General features: G+C 34.8%; 2 long non-coding RNA genes across 4 annotated transcripts in view; one reads left to right on the top strand and one right to left on the bottom strand.

Moving 5' to 3' along the window:
* Positions 1-17,541, bottom strand: part of LOC309662480 — a 347,855-nt gene that overhangs the window by 305,413 nt on the left and 24,901 nt on the right. The gene's annotated exons all lie outside the window — the stretch shown is intronic.
* The window catches only part of LOC309662426, a 408,402-nt gene that overhangs the window by 383,366 nt on the left and 7,495 nt on the right, over positions 1-17,541 (top strand). The window lies entirely within an intron of this gene.

Genomic DNA, 17,541 nt, shown 5'->3' with positions numbered 1-17,541 from the left:
CAGAACCTACTTGATCAGCAAAGTCTTCACATCATCCAACCCAACTCCCTCCAGGCAAAGTTGAAAGTTCAAATTCAGTTCCATGTATCAGTATTTCGCTTTGTGATATAAAGTTATCACAAAGAACATAGCATGTGCCCTCCTGTAGAAAGAGGTCTGGGGACTGGAATCGATACCAGAGGTAAGGGCTGTATTTCAAAACTGAGTTTGCCCTGAGAAAGATGTCACATAAACAAGCATATAAGTTCATTACTTTAGAGCCCACTCCTCGTTTTTCTTAAAAAGCCTTCATTGTGGGGCTTCCCTGGTGGCGCAGTGGTTGAGAATCTGCCTGCCAATGCAGGGGACACGGGTTCGAGCCCTGGTCTGGGAAGATCCCACATGCCGCGGAGCAACTAGGCCCGTGAGCCACAATTGCTGAGCCTGCGCGTCTGGAGCCTGTGCTCCGCAACAAGAGAGGCCGCGATAGTGAGAGGCCCGCGCACCGCGATGAAGAGTGGCCCCCACTTGCCGCAACTAGAGAAAGCCCTCGCACAGAAACGAAGACCCAACACAGCCATAAATCAATCAATAAATAAATAAAATTAAAAAAAAAAAAAAGCCTTCATTGTGCAGAGCAAAATGTGTCAGTATATCCTTTAAGTCTAGTACAGCAAAACTTTCACTGGAGCACAAAGGACTGCATTCGTAGTCTGAAGTTCCTTCTCATTTCAGTAAAGTCTCAGTGTCTCTCGGCAGTTTTCAATTTCATTCCTTGGTTACCTCAACATTCCTGAAGTTTCGCTCCTAGATTTTCTGTGCTTTCCTTAGGACAATAACCTCATCCCACAATGAAAGGAGGTGGAATCTACTGATTTTGGTCATAGGTCAGTCATGGGAACTGGGCAAGGAATAAGGAGTAAGGAAGAATGAGGAATTCAAGACCATTCTGAGTGATGGGGAGGATGAGGTGCTATTAATAAAATTAGAAAATTAGGAAGAAAGCATGCTTGAAGAAAGTGGTAAATAAGAAAGCAAGATTCTATTTTACTTTGAAATTTATGGCTTGATGGTTTGCTAACCTTCATGAGAGTGGTTTTGGCCCAATTGTGAGAAGCAATCCACATTTCAGGAGAGTAGAAGTTGGTGGATGATGAGATGTGCGGTAGAGATGATAGAGGACAATTTTAAATACTTGGCAGCCAAGGTAAAACCGAAGATAAGATGATGTCTTGAAAATGAAAAGGGAAAAATTTTTCTAGGGCAGAGAAATCACTCCTGGGTTGAAACGCTCTAGAAAAGTGAAGGGCAAGCAAGTTCAAATGAAAGAAGCATCACTTTCTTGAACAAAGACAGAGACTAAAGGCAAGGGGGAAAAGTTGAGGTTCTGACGTAGAAGGGGCAGATAAACTCCATCTTCTCATGAAATGGTAGCCAAGGCAATTTGCAAAAGTGGGCTATTCTTTTGAGCAACGTGGAAATTGTTTCAGAGTTCCAACTGGGAAATATAATGAAATCTCTCTCTCTCTCTCTCTCTCACACACACACACACACACACACACACACATACATGCACACACGCACAATGTAAAAAGAATCCTGAGAAGTAGTGAGAGCCTGGCTATGGTTTAATAGAGTTATTCTACATTTATTCTTCCAAAATACCCTATTAGAGTGGGGTTTCAATTTCTAATTGTTTTCTCCATTTCAGGCTTTTGATTCTTATAATAAAATTTTAAACACTGTGTCAGATTTAATGTGTTTGAGGCCATTCTGTGCCAACTTTGTAAAATTTTTCCTTATGGTGAACTGAAACTTTCCTCTCTGTAGCTCTGGTGTTAATCTGTCAGAAAAAGCCCCTACTCCCTCATTAGGAGTCCTTGTCAAATGCTATTGCATCCTTCTTTGCTTTCAAAACTCTAGACTAAACACTTTCTTTTGTTAAATAATTTCTGATATCATTGAATTTCTTTCATCTTCAATGAGAAAAAATCATACATTATTTTGCCTGAGAACTGAATATACATTTAGAAATAGCTCTTAGCTCAAATAATATAAATTGTTACAAATAAAGACCTATTGCTTGATTTACTTTCTGTTTTGTGTATGTTTATATAAAAATTGTTCTATTTGGCTGGAACTCTATTCAATCAATTTACATAAATCCATGCTAACATTTCCAAAGATAGAGTGTCATGAGGATAATATGGAGGCAAGGAATCAGTAATAAGATTTATAAAAGACCTTGAGAAAAATATTCAAATATTTTTATTATTTGGAATTTTTATTCTTGATATTAGGAGGAAATGGACTATATATTAATCCCCTATGAGTAAATTTATTCCTGGAGTGGGGTTGGCATACTTTAAAACAAATGTGCGTATTTCTTATTCTCATTGCATTTTTCCAGATGATAAGAAAATGATTGGAAAATTACTTTTTATGGTTGATATCCTAGCTTTATTAGCTTTTTCCCAATGTTGTAGAGTAAGTCCACATGTTTATGAGCATTTCCTCTACTGTGAGTGCCTATATTCATTAAAAAGAAAATATTCATTAAGTTATACTCCTCACATTATGTCTAGATAAGATTAATTCACTTATACAATATGATAATATTATTCTTCATAGATTGATTTCTTTATTGACCACCATTTAGATTCATTAGTTATTGATATACATGTTAAAATGTGGGAACATTCTCGTATGTTATAGGACTGTTTTTCTTTGAAATTTAATGTAACTCAGAAAATAACCTTCAGAGAATGCAAATAAGAGTATGCATATAAAAATTATTTGTATACTATTAGCTTTGTAATCATTGCAGCTGGCTTAGAAATGTTGGTAGAACTACAAAGCTATCTACTTGTTGAGTCAATAAAATAGTTTATACCCAGTATTCAGTCCATTTTCTACATTAAAGCTAGTCTAAATATTAATGAAAATTGCAACAGAGAGAATTGCATTAGTTTCTGACAAGATTATAGACTGCAAAAGGAAATTTACAATCACTTGTCATAGCCTAGGCCAATTCAGAATCCAGATACCCTCTGTCTTGTCAAGGGTTTTACCTTAGGCCATATATACCCTTCCCACCTGCCACATTTGCAGTAGGAATCTTCAAAACAGATTTATTAATCCTTCAAAAGCTTCCACACTGGCATAGTCTACACTGATTATCTAAAATGTTCAGAACACTTTGAAAAAATTAACCATTACCAGAGTGAATTTCCCTTCCTTTCTTTCCCCTTTCCAACCTAGGAGTGGGATTGAATGGAGAATCCAATCTTTTAAGCTTCCCCCTTCAAAATAAAATCAAACTAGTATATTCAGATAATTTAAGTTGGTTCTAGGAAGGCAAAATTAGGGTTGTAATTTACTGTTTCAGAAATTCAAACCTAGTCTGAATTTTTCTCTTCTTTAGTGTACTGAGAAGTTAATGCATATTTAATTGTCTATGATTAATTCTAAATAATGTGTTATTTCAAATCCAATCATTCATTTGATTTACATTCTCTGGCATTTTCAGCTTTGCTTCTGTATTTCTTCCCCACTTTTCTTATCAATGGTCTTTTTGAATATATCCCACCCAAAATTAAGACTCTTAAATTCCACACAGCAGTTGCAACTTTAGTTTCTCTTCTATTTGTGAGAAGTGTTAATGAAATGCCATTAATTCTTTCAATTGTAGATTGATACTGCTTAAAATGACCTACAATTCACTTACTTTGTGCTAAGGATTGCTCTAAATTCTTTGTATAAGTAGTTGCTTTAATTCTCAGAACAACCCTATGCAGTATTGTTATTATTATTCCAATTTTACAGATGAAAATTGTGGCAGAGAGTATAAGTAACTTACTCAAGGTCAAAGAGCTGATTGACAGTAAAGAGAGATATTTTAAGTAGTGTAGCTCCCAATTTCTGTACTCTTAACCATAGACACTGCTAGATTTCCATAAAGTAGTAGTTTTGCAGGTCAGGGCCAAAATTTTATTCCCAAATCAGGTCAGTTATTCTATTTTTTTGTAAAATTCACTTGTATGCATAATGGTTATAGAATATGAGATTTTGATAAGTCTATTAGAGAAAGATTATCAACTTTGAAGTCAGGTAAAATGGGCTTGAAGTCTCATTTTTATAATTAGCTTATTGTATGACTGATCTTGAATATTCTTAATTTCTCTGACCCTATTTCTGCACTATTATGAGGACTAAAATAGTGACATATAAAAAGTGACCAGCACAAAACCTGGTTCACAGTAGATTTTCTCCCTTTTTCCTACAACAAGGAGGAAATAATCTATTTTCCTTTTTCTCTGTTATTTCATATAGGTGTAAAGGATTGATATCCTTGGTCTAAGGCTGAAAAAAAAGCTGGGCATTTTATATGCTGATATGAATATTTAAGGATTTACGCTTCCTATTTTTCCATCTATGAATTAATTAGCTGTGTCACCATAGAAGCACTCTCCCCCTCTGCTCCAGAGTTTTATTTTGCCTTCTGAGGAATGAAAATTTATTTTACAGTTATCAGTAGAACCACAGATGAGAGAGGGAGAAAAACACTCCACCATTTCACAAATAACCATGGCTTGCCATATTTTTGGAAAGTTTGTTCTTCCTTTGTGGGGAATATAAGTAGCCGGTTCAAGTTCCATGTGTTTGGTGAAATGCTTAAATAAACTCTTTTAAAACTGGAGATTATGTCTGTTGATAAAGCACTCTCGTGAATATTTCATTGAAACCTGGATTACCTTTTTTTTCTTAACTCATTTGCCTTTTCAGACATACCATAAGGAAACCTATGGAACTTTTGAAAATGGAGAAAAGTCCTGTTGATCACTGACAGTACATTTTGAGTATTAATATATGTGGTCAGTTTGAAGGAGTATAATATCTGCTGTTAATCTGGGCTTTGCTTCTTGTGTTAATTTGAGGTACTAAGGCTACAGTACGATATGCTGACTATTACTAACAATAAGCCTCAGTAAAAAATGGTACTTGGTATCTCATTAATATGACAGAAGATTCCGGCAAAGCTGAACTTACTGACAGTAAAAATAGACAAATGGAAAGAATAAGTCAGTTAAAAGGTGAATGATTTTTAATCATTTCTAAAGTGTTTGTCAAAAATGAAATGTGTCTGGAATGGAAATGTTGCTTTGCTAAACATTTGTATATTGCCACGAAGTTATTCAAGTGTCTGTATACATTTTGGAAGTATTTGAATTGTATGTCAAATTCAGGTTAGTTATGTGTTAATAATGTAAGTGTCAACAAGAGATATTAGCAAGACCCAGGAAGTAGGCAAATGTTACACTTACCTTGCCACAGTGTTCCTGTGATTTCTCTTTTTATCACTTATATAAGTTTCAAAACAAGTGCAAAATCACTGAAATGATTCAAACAACATAGAGAAAACTGAGCATATGAAAATTAAAATAGACCTAGAGACTCTTTCCTTTTCTGACAAATTTACATACTACTAATTCAATACTTAGGGCCGATGCTAAGATTTTAAGAGTTTAATGGCATTATCAGTTATTTACTATAACCGTATTTGGGTTTGCTTTGTATAAAACAAATTCCCAAAATAGCTCCTCTGAAATCTAAAGTTCACTATCATTTATAATATCGGAAAATGAGTTGTTTTTAGCCAGTATCTTTTCCCTCATATTTTATTTTACATTTCATTCACCCAGTTTCACTGTCTGGTGATGATCATCTGTGTAATATATGTTAGGAATTTTCACTTGAAGGACCATGTATCTTTAAATGTCTTCTCTTTATTCATCCTAGTTCTAACACATGTAATTTCCCCTTTAATTTGACATCATTTAACGGCACATTACACGTCAATGATGTGATCTGTGAATATTTACAATGTTCATGTCATTTTTATTTTCTAATCCAATTTAAGTAGCTCTGCTTTTTATGACATCATGAATTCTTCAGTCTTTTTGGTCTTTTTGGGACTAATTATTCCATTAGTTCCTTTGAACTAGCTCTGTGTTGTCAGTCATTTCTTCCCTTTTGATCATAAGACCTTTGCTGCCCTCCTTTGCACGTACAGTCAGTTGTAGGTCTATGCAACCAAGCTAAGAAGCAAGTACTATGTCCTCATCCTTGCAGACTGCTATTTCCAATCATTTCTGTCCGGAAGGCACTTTGTAGGTAAATCTTTCTATTGTAAAACCATGGTTTCTAAAGTTCTTACATACTGAAAACACATTTGGATACATTTAAAAAAATATCTTTTATAAAGATAGTAAATATTTTATGCAAAATACTTTCACTTGCTAAGACAGATTTAAAGAAAACAATGAGTAAAAAAATAACCAGTAGAAAAGCAGACTAAATTTCACTTGTTGCAGTATTACATGACACATAGTCTATGTTTATTTTTTAACGCTGGTTTGGGCAGAATTACAAAATGTCTTAGATTCAACTTTTGAAAAAATGTAGTCTTTCCTGGTACTTTCCATATCCATTTGCCTGCTAACTTATATGAGAGTTTATAGATGTGATTAATTTTAAATAGCATAAAGGCAAAAGAAAATTTGGAGTGATTTAAGCATGACTTTGTCTTTAACCCTCTTGTTTACTAGGAACTTTTAACGTTTCCTCTGTGGTGCTAAGGCGCTCTGCTGTCTGTTGCTGCCCTCTGTAGTGATGACGAAGAGCGCACAAGATCAGCTTTGTTAAACGCGGTAGAAATTGACTCTCAAAATTTTCTCCAGAATGCAAATGCAGCCTATTTGAGATCCACATATTCTCTGAAAATAAAAAGCCAATAGGAGTATTTTTGCATTTGAAGAGTTCTCCCGCAAGTACTAGACACTGAGAACATAACCTGACTGCTTTTTTAGGTATCATTTTTAAATATTGCAATGTTATTTAGTCTGATTGAAAGCACCACCATGAATATTTATGTATAAACTAAAGTTAACCTAATATATTTTAAAAAGTAGGTTTATGATTTAAGATTTCAGATTGGTTGGCAATGGCTAAGAATAGTCCAGAATTTCTGCCTTTATAAGCCAAACAATCTTACATTAAGCCATTGAATTCTCCATGAGGCTGTTTCCTTATCTATCAAATGGAGATAATTTTAAAGCTAAACTCTTACAAAGAATGTAGTTTGTACTCTACCAAGCTCTGCCCAAATAACAAGCATGTTTATTTCCTTATCTAGATTTAGTCTGATTTAACTATGAAATAGTTAAAATCTGTTCCTCCCTTCTCATTCTACTCCTAAACATTGCTCCCACTGCCCCTTCTTCTGGGAATCAGGTTAGAGAGGATTAGTCCAAGCATCAGGCAGTTGCTGAAATCAGGAGGAACTTAGCAGGACCTGGGTAGTGTCTAGGAAGAGACAACAGAAATGTGCCCTCTTGAAAAGAAGGCTGGATGAAGCTAAACAGGGATTAGGGCCCTAGCTAAGTGGCCTGAGGCTCAGGGCAAGGGATTCTTGGCAGAAAAACTCAGACCCAAGCACTACTGTAACAATAAGGCCCTCTTTGCTAGAGTTAGGGTCAGTCCAGAATATGGTGGCCCTTTGAAAGCAGAGCTAATTTCAGATGATGTCTCTTTTAAAATTCTTTTATATTACAAAGTCTGCAGATGTGAGTTTGTGTGCTAGCTTTGCCATTTCCTGGCTGCCTGGCCATTGCAGAGCCAGGTTCTTCAATTTCTCTGAGCCTCAGTTTCCTCCCTTGTAAAACTGGGGATAACCGTGAAATCATATTGCTAAAACTCCTGTTCTAATGTCTATTATTAAAAATAGTAGGTATTTATAATTACCTGGCAGGGGAGATACCGTGATCATGAAGATGGTTTTCCCAGGGCAAGGCTTATCCATTGCACTCCAGATGTGCTGACCCCTACAATTTCCCCAAATGTGGGAGACTCGACTGCATAGTTTGTGGTAGTGGGGGACTGCGTTCAGACTAAAAAAATAGTACTTATTAAAAATTAACTGACTCTAAATCTGGTCAGGATAAGAGCAAGCATTGGATAGGTCAACCTGAAAGTAACATCAATGACTTTATTTAAGAGGAACCAAAAGGGGCCATGAAACTCTTTTCTGTATTTCTGGAATTATATGACATATGTGATTGTCTGTTCTATATATTTCCACCGTAGACAACTCTGGAACTCACTGTAGGAAATTGACACGTGGCCAGGGCTCAGCTCTTGTACCATGCTTTCTAGGAGTCAGTTGCCATATTGATGCTCGTATTGGCTCATACTTCTATTTTTCAAAGATACCATTCCTACAGTGCAAGTACTGCCTAAGTCTTACTGTGATTCCAAGATGTGTTTACAGTTTGTGGAGGTAGCTCACATGATTAATATTTCAATGTTAAGAACCAATTCGCCTAAAGGATAGGTGGTATAATTAATCTTGCCTCTTTTTTCTGTTTAGTGGCATTGCCACTGCGAATTTTTATAGAGTTCATATTTAACTTTCAATGCGTGTTGGGAGAGCATTTGCAAAAAAAAAAAGATGGTTATTCAATGGACCACACATCGTTTTTATTTCTTTTAGCTTAAAAAAGAAGTGACCAATTTTATTAACTCACTTCAACATAGTCACCACTTAAAATGTTGGATGAGGAAAGGGTGAGGGTTTTGGGGGGTGATTGATAAAGCCACGATTCACCGGCCTTCTTACATTGTCTCAATTTTCTTTTGAGGACAAAAGAACACATTAAACATTTTAATATTTAAACTTTCATAAGTAAAAGTAAGAAGTGATTTCTTTAACAATGTTGAAAGTGAACTTTGGAACTGATAAAAGTAAACATATGGGCCCTGGAGCCAGAATATCTGGTTATGAATCCCAGATTTGCTACTTCCTAGCTGTGTGACATTAGGCAAATGTCTATGCTTTTTTGTGCTTTAGTTTTCTCTACTTTAAATGGGATGAATTACAGATCTCACAACACTGTGTTGTGAGGAGTAAGCAAGTTAATACATGTGAAGCATCTACCTATATTTGTAGGTTTACAGGGAAACAAAATAATACAATGTAAATCCAAGGTTTAAAGACAGTTACAGTAACACAAAACAATACGTAGGCTTTAAAATTGTCCAATTAGATAAGTTTTTCTTTGAATAATTATAATAAGGATATTTATTATACAAAGTCCATAACACGGTAATGTTATTTAGAAGTCTCTGAAGTTTTTTTAAGAAAAAATTGAGCCATAGACTACTAGCAGCGCCCTCCATCTCTACCAGCTCAGGGTTGCGCCTTGGCTGTCAGGTTGTTCTTCAGTCAGAACATTTAGCAGTTTGATGGAGAACGTCTCCATTTTCTAGGTGCATTTCATAAAATATGTGTTTCTAAGTCCTGTGCATGTTACGTTATTGGTGACTGGATACTTGTAAAAAGTTAAGGTGGTTGTTGGTAGTAGGCCTCCTTGGTGATGCCTCTTATTTTTTAATGCCTTCTTTTGTAGTGTGCAATTTAATCAGTGTTTTAACTGTGAGTCAAAAGTACGTATTTTATGAATTCTCCTTAAAGGTTTACGGTTTTTTCTTTTACTACTAATATGCAAAATGACCATTTTATGTCTCTAATGATTGTGCCTCAATAGCCCAATACAATTACTAATAGAGAACTACATGGTCTGAAATGAGCTATAATATAATTATTTCTATCCCTGGGTTGTGGGTAATTCAATCTTCAGTGCTGATGTACTCAGTTAAACATGGTGGATTTACACACCCACAGTCTTAGGTATGTATCTAAAGAGGCCAGCTGGTATCATGAATAATAATCATTTCATTTTGCTATTTATCTAGCGAATATCTGGTTTCTGAAAGCCTTATATGATTTTTCTCAGGTGCTCAATATTAATGAAGGAGAGAAATTTATATGAATTACCTAGACTTATAGGTAATTGAAACAGAGTCTGCCAAAAGTAGAAATGGTACTTCAAAGTTTGTATTTTAAAATTTATTTTTTTCCATGTGAATTTACTGAAAAGCTATTTCTCAAAACAGTCTCACAAGCAGCTAATGCTTGTTGTTTACTGAAATTTGTACTATATTATATATTCTTGGTAAGTTAATTACAATAATAAATACCACATGAATGATTGAAATAGAATAATGGTGATATGCTTTGACCTTGCTTAAAGAGTTATTCTGTAGTTCCAGTTTACATAGCCTTCTACTCCTTTTTATACTACTCTATAATTTCAAGAATTTAGAATATTAAACTAGCTCTGCTGCTAAAGGAAAATTGAGACTAACTGACTGCTGTGATTACACATTTATTTAGCACCAAAGTTGCTAAGCCACAAGAGCTGAAGCAAACACTGAATCATGAAGACTATTAATTGAGATTGACTATTAATTGAGCTTTTGCTACCCCAAAGCATCTATTCGGTAAATATAGCACAAAGTACTTATAGATCCAACTGGCTTAGAATATTTTTTCCACCTCTGCTATGGTGCCTGAAGTATCTAGAATTAGAGATATTCCTCTGGGTTCAGGCATTATCACAATTGTTACCTGGAAGGTTAAACTGTTACTGCACATTGGCCTACGAACACATATGATCTTGTCAGGTGTGTAGCTTCCACGGTATTCCGAAATTTAAAAAAAAATTAGTATATTGGAATAGAAAAACCCCCAGTTCATGGATTATCCCGGAAAGGGTAACTTTGGGTGGCATAAACAATGCAGGGTTTAGCTCTGATATAAAATGTTATTATGAATCTAATTTGTTTGCCATTGAGCCCAAGTATTCATTCTTTATGAAAAAAAAAAATCAGTGGAGATATTACTTTACCTAAAATGAAAACTATGTAAGTTCTTTGGACTTGATGAATGACTTACCAAATATTTATTACATATTTTTTGGCATTGGCTGTGTGCAAGCTTATTTCTAGGATTGGTGTAGGGGTGCGATAGCTCAGAAATAAATAAAATACAGTTTCTGGTCTTTAAAACACTTTCAGTTTAAAGGAAGAGACAGCTTTTATACAAATAACAGTGGACAGTAAATGAAATAAGAAGCCGAAGCTCTTGAGTAAGAAGGTTAAGGCCACATTTCAAATTGCAACACTGGAAAACTAAATGTAATGTAGGCATTCCAGATGTTTTCTAGAAAGTACTATGGAAATGTAGTATAAGGGAAGACTTTTAAAATAAACAAAACAAGCATAAAACACTTATTTTATTATAAAAATACATTCTTTTCCCCAAAATAAAACAAAATTAAGAAAAAAATTTCACACTATAGATAAACGTAAATACATTAATATTTGTTCTTCCATGAAGACATATATATTTTTTCCATCAAAATGGGATCATTCTAAAAGAACTGTTTTCTAATCTACATTTTAACTTAATATATCATGGACTGCTTCCTATGGTAATAAATTACCTTGTATAGTACTTGAATATTTATCATTTGTTTATTCATCTAATAAAAAAATACTCACTGAGAATTCACTATATTCTTGGCATAGTCATTGTACAGGGATACAATGATATATATCAAAGACGTGTTACCGATGGTACCAAATCATAGTAGAATTTGATGCAAAAGAACAAGTTGAATACAAGAAGACAAGGGAAAAACAGATTTTTTATCTCCTCTCTACTTAGTCATGGTTGAATATGTTAGCTAAGTATTTGGATAACATACATGTTCAATGAACTACAAGACCAAGGTACTGAGAATTACTTAAGTCTGTTCTGCTTACAAAACAGAGATGATGTCTATTTACTATAGATATAGATGAGATTATACAATAACAACAATAATAACTTTAAAAGTAGAATGGGGAATTATAAAAACATAAGTACGAGTCCTGGCTCCATCACCCAAAACCTGTGTGACCTTGGGCAAGTCAGTTACTGAGAAATTGGTTGAAGACTTTCCACTGATTACTGGCCTGGCCCTAGAAGTTCAAAAGGTAGGTAAAGAAAATTCTGCTTTTCTGTCTCCACATGATTCTGATCATCTGAAACAGGAAAGCATAAATTAAATGCTGGTTGAACATACAGAGAACTATTTCTTACTAAAGTATATGTTTTCAACACAATAGTTTTATAATCATTTGTCTGTCATCCATTTATCCACCTGTCCATCCAACTATCTACCTATCATCTATCTATCCTCTATCTATCTATCTATCTATCATCTATCTCTCTATCGTCTAGTACCAGCCTAATCAGCCGTAAGATCCTTTTTCTACATAAATGGGTGTAGATTTTAAATTCATTACAGATAGAGATGGAGAGGAGGAAATTATTCTTTTCATAAATGCAAGAGCAAGTATGTATTAAAATATGTGTGAGTAAATATGTGTCCATATGTTTATGTGTGTACCTAGTTCCAGTCTTTTCCAATTGTTTCCCTGTACAAACCTTGTTCCCTTTCTTAACTTTTCCTCTACCTAACCAAATACGAATGCACCAGAAAGCTCTTTAAGTGGAAGAGGGTATCCTCTCCAGTTGTGTAGGATTGGTCCATATGTATAAAAAACTAAAGGGAAATAGCTCTTCACTTAAAATTAGTGTTCAAAACAGAGAGTAATTAGGTTTAGAAGAAAACTCAGTTAAAGTTGTTATGTGACGACACTATTAGAATTAAGAGGTAACTGAGATTTCCCAAGTGATAGCAGATAATTTGCCATTTAGCCTGTAATGAGGTTTGAAAAAAAGATGCTCAACAAGATAGCAGCAGTAACTAGAAAGGCATTTCTTAGAAGGTCCACCCAGTGTGCAGTTATTCCTTTATCCTTATAAAAGAGACAAATTGTCTAATGCAATGTACTCTCAGTAGTTATCACTGGTGCTCCCCAAAAAGATTTCTATTGACCCTAACCATCTCTACTGACTATTCCCGGCCCCCGCCCGCCCCCTCACCCCCCACCCTCCCCCACCAGCTTTTCCTAGTTTTCTGCTGAGCTATTCTGTCATAAGCCATCTGGGTCAGATGTGGTGGGATAGTACAGAAAAATAGAAATCCTAACCTTCAGTGTTGTAGTAATTACATTTTTACTTGAAACAGTCAGAGAAATATGATGCAATCTTTAAATGCATATGCAAATCGTGTGCAAATTATATGCTAATACATGTGTGGCCCACCTAACTATTACATATAACTGAATGCAGCCCTTGGGAAAATCTTATTGGAGATCATCGGTCTAATGAAAATTGCTGCTGCACGCTAATTATAGTGACATGTGTGCTGCTGTATTGCCCCTTAGTGGTGAGGGGGATGACAAAGGTTAGTTGAAGTTAGATGACTGACAGAATTATGTCTGTGATCATAGATGTAAATAGCAAAATATCTCTATTCTCTAAAATCCAATTTTAATGACTTTACACCTAAATTAAAATTCAACATGGGTAGCTACTGACAATGTGTTCAGGAGGATAGGGGTCTAGGATACAAAAGACACAAGTTACCACTAGACTGATTCGGTTTAATTTTTCTTTGCTATCGTATTTTCACCAATTTTTCATTTCTTACCAGTTGGCTAACTCATTGGAAATATGCAGATTATAGAAATATACTCTATACATTTAGAGAAGTAATATCATGTTCACATTCCAAAAATAAGCCAAATGCTAAAAGGATTTAATAATTCCTTTGAAACAGGTAAATCCAGGTTCTACTATGTTCAGGCTGTATGATTTTGAGCAAGCCTTTTCACAACTTTGAGTCTTCAATTACTCAACTATGAAAATATGATAATATAAACACCTCCTTGGGTAGCTCAAGGATTGCATGAAATACTATTTTGCAGAGCCTGTAGTATGACAGATACATGCTTATGGACCTATCATTCTATTTGAAATGAGTTCTTATTAAAAGTATTTGTAATATCTAAAAATCTTCTGTTGTCTAGACTAATTTCTAATTTATGATATTTACATTTCCTAATGAGAGAGATACTCAGTATTTGAGAGATGGCCCATTCTTATTTAAGCTATAAACTAAGAGAAAAACAAAAAAAATTGTAGTCTTAATTGTGATGTAGAATATTAAACAGAAGTGTAATGTGTGATTGTATTTAGGAGTTCTAATACCACCATTTGAGACTTATGACTAAGAGGTGAAGAGATTGAATTGTGGGAAAAGTGAAAGAATTACCTTAATTATTCATCAACCTAATTAGCTTAATTAATTTAAGCAGTTTCCCTGCTTGAAAGAAGTACTTTCCTGAACTTGTTCAGAAATTATATCTACCTTAATTAAAGCCAAAATAGACAGAAAATGTTTAGTGGTTAGCTAATGATAAAGTTTAGGAATAAAAGGACTTGCCAATTGTGTTGGTCAGGAAATAGATCGTAGAAAAGATCCCTTGATTTCTAAGATTTCTCGATTCTTGCCAGGCTTCTTCATTTATCTTGTTAAAAGATATTATTTCGCCATTTCAAATACTATGCCAAGTTAGAGATTTTAGCATGTTTAAGAGCTTCTTGAAGCATTGGCTAAAACCAAGGATATTAAGATTAGTGTGTATGGGAGATCTACTGGATTTCCAACTGTAGAATATATCATTATTTTTAAGTTTTAAAAAGGGAGTAATTTTTGTCTTGTTCCGTCAAATAACTGTGCATTTAAGTGACTATGCATGCCTGCCTTACACTAGGCATAAATTTAGGTAACTGAATATCCCTTTGTCCATGATCATTTAGAAACAGAGTGGATAAAGGAATATAAAGGATATGCAGCTCATTATACATATTATAAAAGAAAATGTTAGCAATAAACATATGTTGGGGCTCAATCCATAGAAAGGGCTATTTTATATATAGTGTGTATTTACTAGTTACAGTTAACGCTTTCAGGCTTGTCTTCAGCACTGAGCATTTTTCTTACCATACAAACAGCATTAAGAACAGTGCTTACTAAGTGCTTTTCTATTATGAGGATAATGACAGCCAATATGACTGTTTGGCATTACCCTTTTACTGAATTTGTTCTATGTGACACCTTAAAATTTACATATAAGGTTGTATTATGATGGACACTTAGTTGGGCCTTAAATCTAATGTCACATTTTCCCACACACAGATGACTTAATTACTAAAATTGAAGTCATTGTCCAGCTCTTAATGACTTAATTATTTGGAAGCAAATTGATTTACCCTTTTTAATCTCAATAAACTCCTTACCTCCTGTGTTAAGTAGAAGGAGAATGTATGTTATGAAATAAAATTGAAGGTTTAAATATGTTTGATCACAGTTTTCTCCTAGTATAAAATGTGTGAAATCAACAGATTCAACACTTTTAGCTTCAGGAAATGCTTGACTCTCTGAAAGGCATATAATTGAGTGTACCTGTGGTACAGGGCTATGTCTAATCAGTCGACTGTGTAGCTGGGTAGAGCCAAGTGCCATTCATCTGCCTCCCCTGAGATTTGTGGAAACAAGAAGGAGGAACAGACATAAGACAAAGATATATAACCATGTTGACCACTGAAGTTCATGGTTAACAACTTAATTATCTGAGTTCAGCTATCACTTAGAAACAAACCTGTGCAATTTAGGCACATTTTATAATTTACAATAGAAATAGCATAATGCTAAGGACATAATTCTACATTCTAATTCTTAATGTAGAATTAGAATCTACATTAAGTGTGTTTAATTTAATTTTTCTAATTATATTTCTAATAGCTTAAATATCTGCACTGATAAAACAGTTAACCACCTGCATTTAAATGCCACCTGATGCGTTTATTTTGGAACAGTAACAGATTGGTATAATTTGAGCTCAAGTCCCTCTGAAAATTCTTCTATTAACGGGTCCTAAATTAATCTTTGTGCCTGATCTGCAAATGATGTTATGAAGCAACAAGCATCATGAGAATTGCCATTACATGGTAATATCCTGTTTTTTTCTTTCCAGTTCGAATTTGGATCAGTGGATAGTTAAAAATAGAAATTTGCACTGGCATTTCCATGTTCCTATGGTGCTTCAATGTTGGAATAGTGCCTGTTTTTTTAAAAAAAAAATCAATTCAGTGAAATTTTGCACAGCACCATGTGAAGAAGGTTAGGTGAATATGCATTATACCTACTGTGCCGAGTGAGCAAACATATGCAGACTGCCCCTATTTCCATATAGTTTCTATATGTTCCACATATTGTGGGTTGGTAAAATCATGTAACTTAAACTAATTCATTGTCCAAAGCAGTACAAAATCTAACCTTTTGAAAATCTGATCAATGATATAGTTCCTCTCTAAAAAAAAAAAAAAAAAACAAAAGAGAGAAAAAAGAAAAAAATGCACAAAGAAGGCATCAACATTTCATCAAGACAGTCAGTCAAATGAAAGTATTCTATTTCTTTCTGGTTAGAAATGAACCTAGTCCTAGCAAAGCTCAGAGAAACGGAAAGATCAAATAGGCTACTTGTCCATCCTTAGACACACAATTATATTTGAAAACATTAAGTCTTAACATACTGAAAGTAAAGACTTCCAGACCTCTGACTCTAGTGATACCTCTCTCTCACTGAACCAGTACGTGGTCCATGCTGAATATGCTGTTACTCAAGGAAGCATGAGACAGTGCGGCCACAGGGAATAATGTACTCCCACAGAAGTTCTGATGTGAATTAGAAGTATGGTTTCAATTAGTAATGGTGATAATAATATTGATGATTGTTATTGTAATATCTGTTGTCATTTTTTCGTTGAATTTGGTGCAGAAGAGAGCTGAGCTGGGAATCACGAGTTTAGGTGTTGGTGCTAGCTCTAACTCACAGAAGGTTATGTGACCTTAATTAAATCATTTACCCAATATGTGCCACAGTTTCTGCCTCTGTAAATGTGGAGGTTAATACAATGCGAAAGGGACAAAATATGAGCTTTGGAGTCCCCAAGACCTGGTTTCTATTTAGACTCTACCATGTATTATGGATGTGACATTTTTCAAGAACAACCTCTCCCATCCTCACTTTTCTTTTGAGTACATTTGAGATAATTAAACTGATCAGACAGAGCTAAAATCAAGAGTAAAGGGTAATAGCTCATAGTAGGTACTTAAATGTTTGTTCATTTTGTTTCATTATGACTACTACTTTCCTTGACTACGAATGTGGCAGAAGGGACAGAAACCATATCAGTAGCCAGTGATAATGTGATTAGAAAAATGCATGGGTTTGGAGTAGCTACTCCTTACAGGACTGTCACAGTAGCCTTTGTCCCACGTGTAGCAAAGTGAATGGACCATGCCATCCTGAACCTGAAATGCTTAATTTGAAGCCTGTCCTCTGTGTCAAAGAGACTTAAGTTCACAGAGAAACTGCAGCAGGCTAAAGCAATGGCTCTACTCTGGGAAATTCATAGATATTTTTGTTGTTCTGTCCACAACCATGCTCTTAAAAAGGACTGCATGACAGGGTTCGCCGATCGCTATTGGTTAAAGGCCCTTTTGGTGGCACTCCGTGGGATTATAAGGTGGCGCAAACACTGTATCTTAATTCATAATCTCCCAGCAAATGTAAAATGGCTGAAGGTTCACTTTTCCTAGAGAGTTTTAGTTCTTTCCTCTCTTTGGCAGAGAGAATTGA

The sequence above is a fragment of the Balaenoptera physalus genome, assembly GCF_965194825.1.
Source record: "Balaenoptera physalus genome assembly, chromosome: 6".
Lineage (NCBI taxonomy): Eukaryota > Metazoa > Chordata > Mammalia > Artiodactyla > Balaenopteridae > Balaenoptera > Balaenoptera physalus.
Note: the sequence above shows the minus strand (reverse complement) of the source record. Positions and strands in the feature narration are given on the sequence as shown.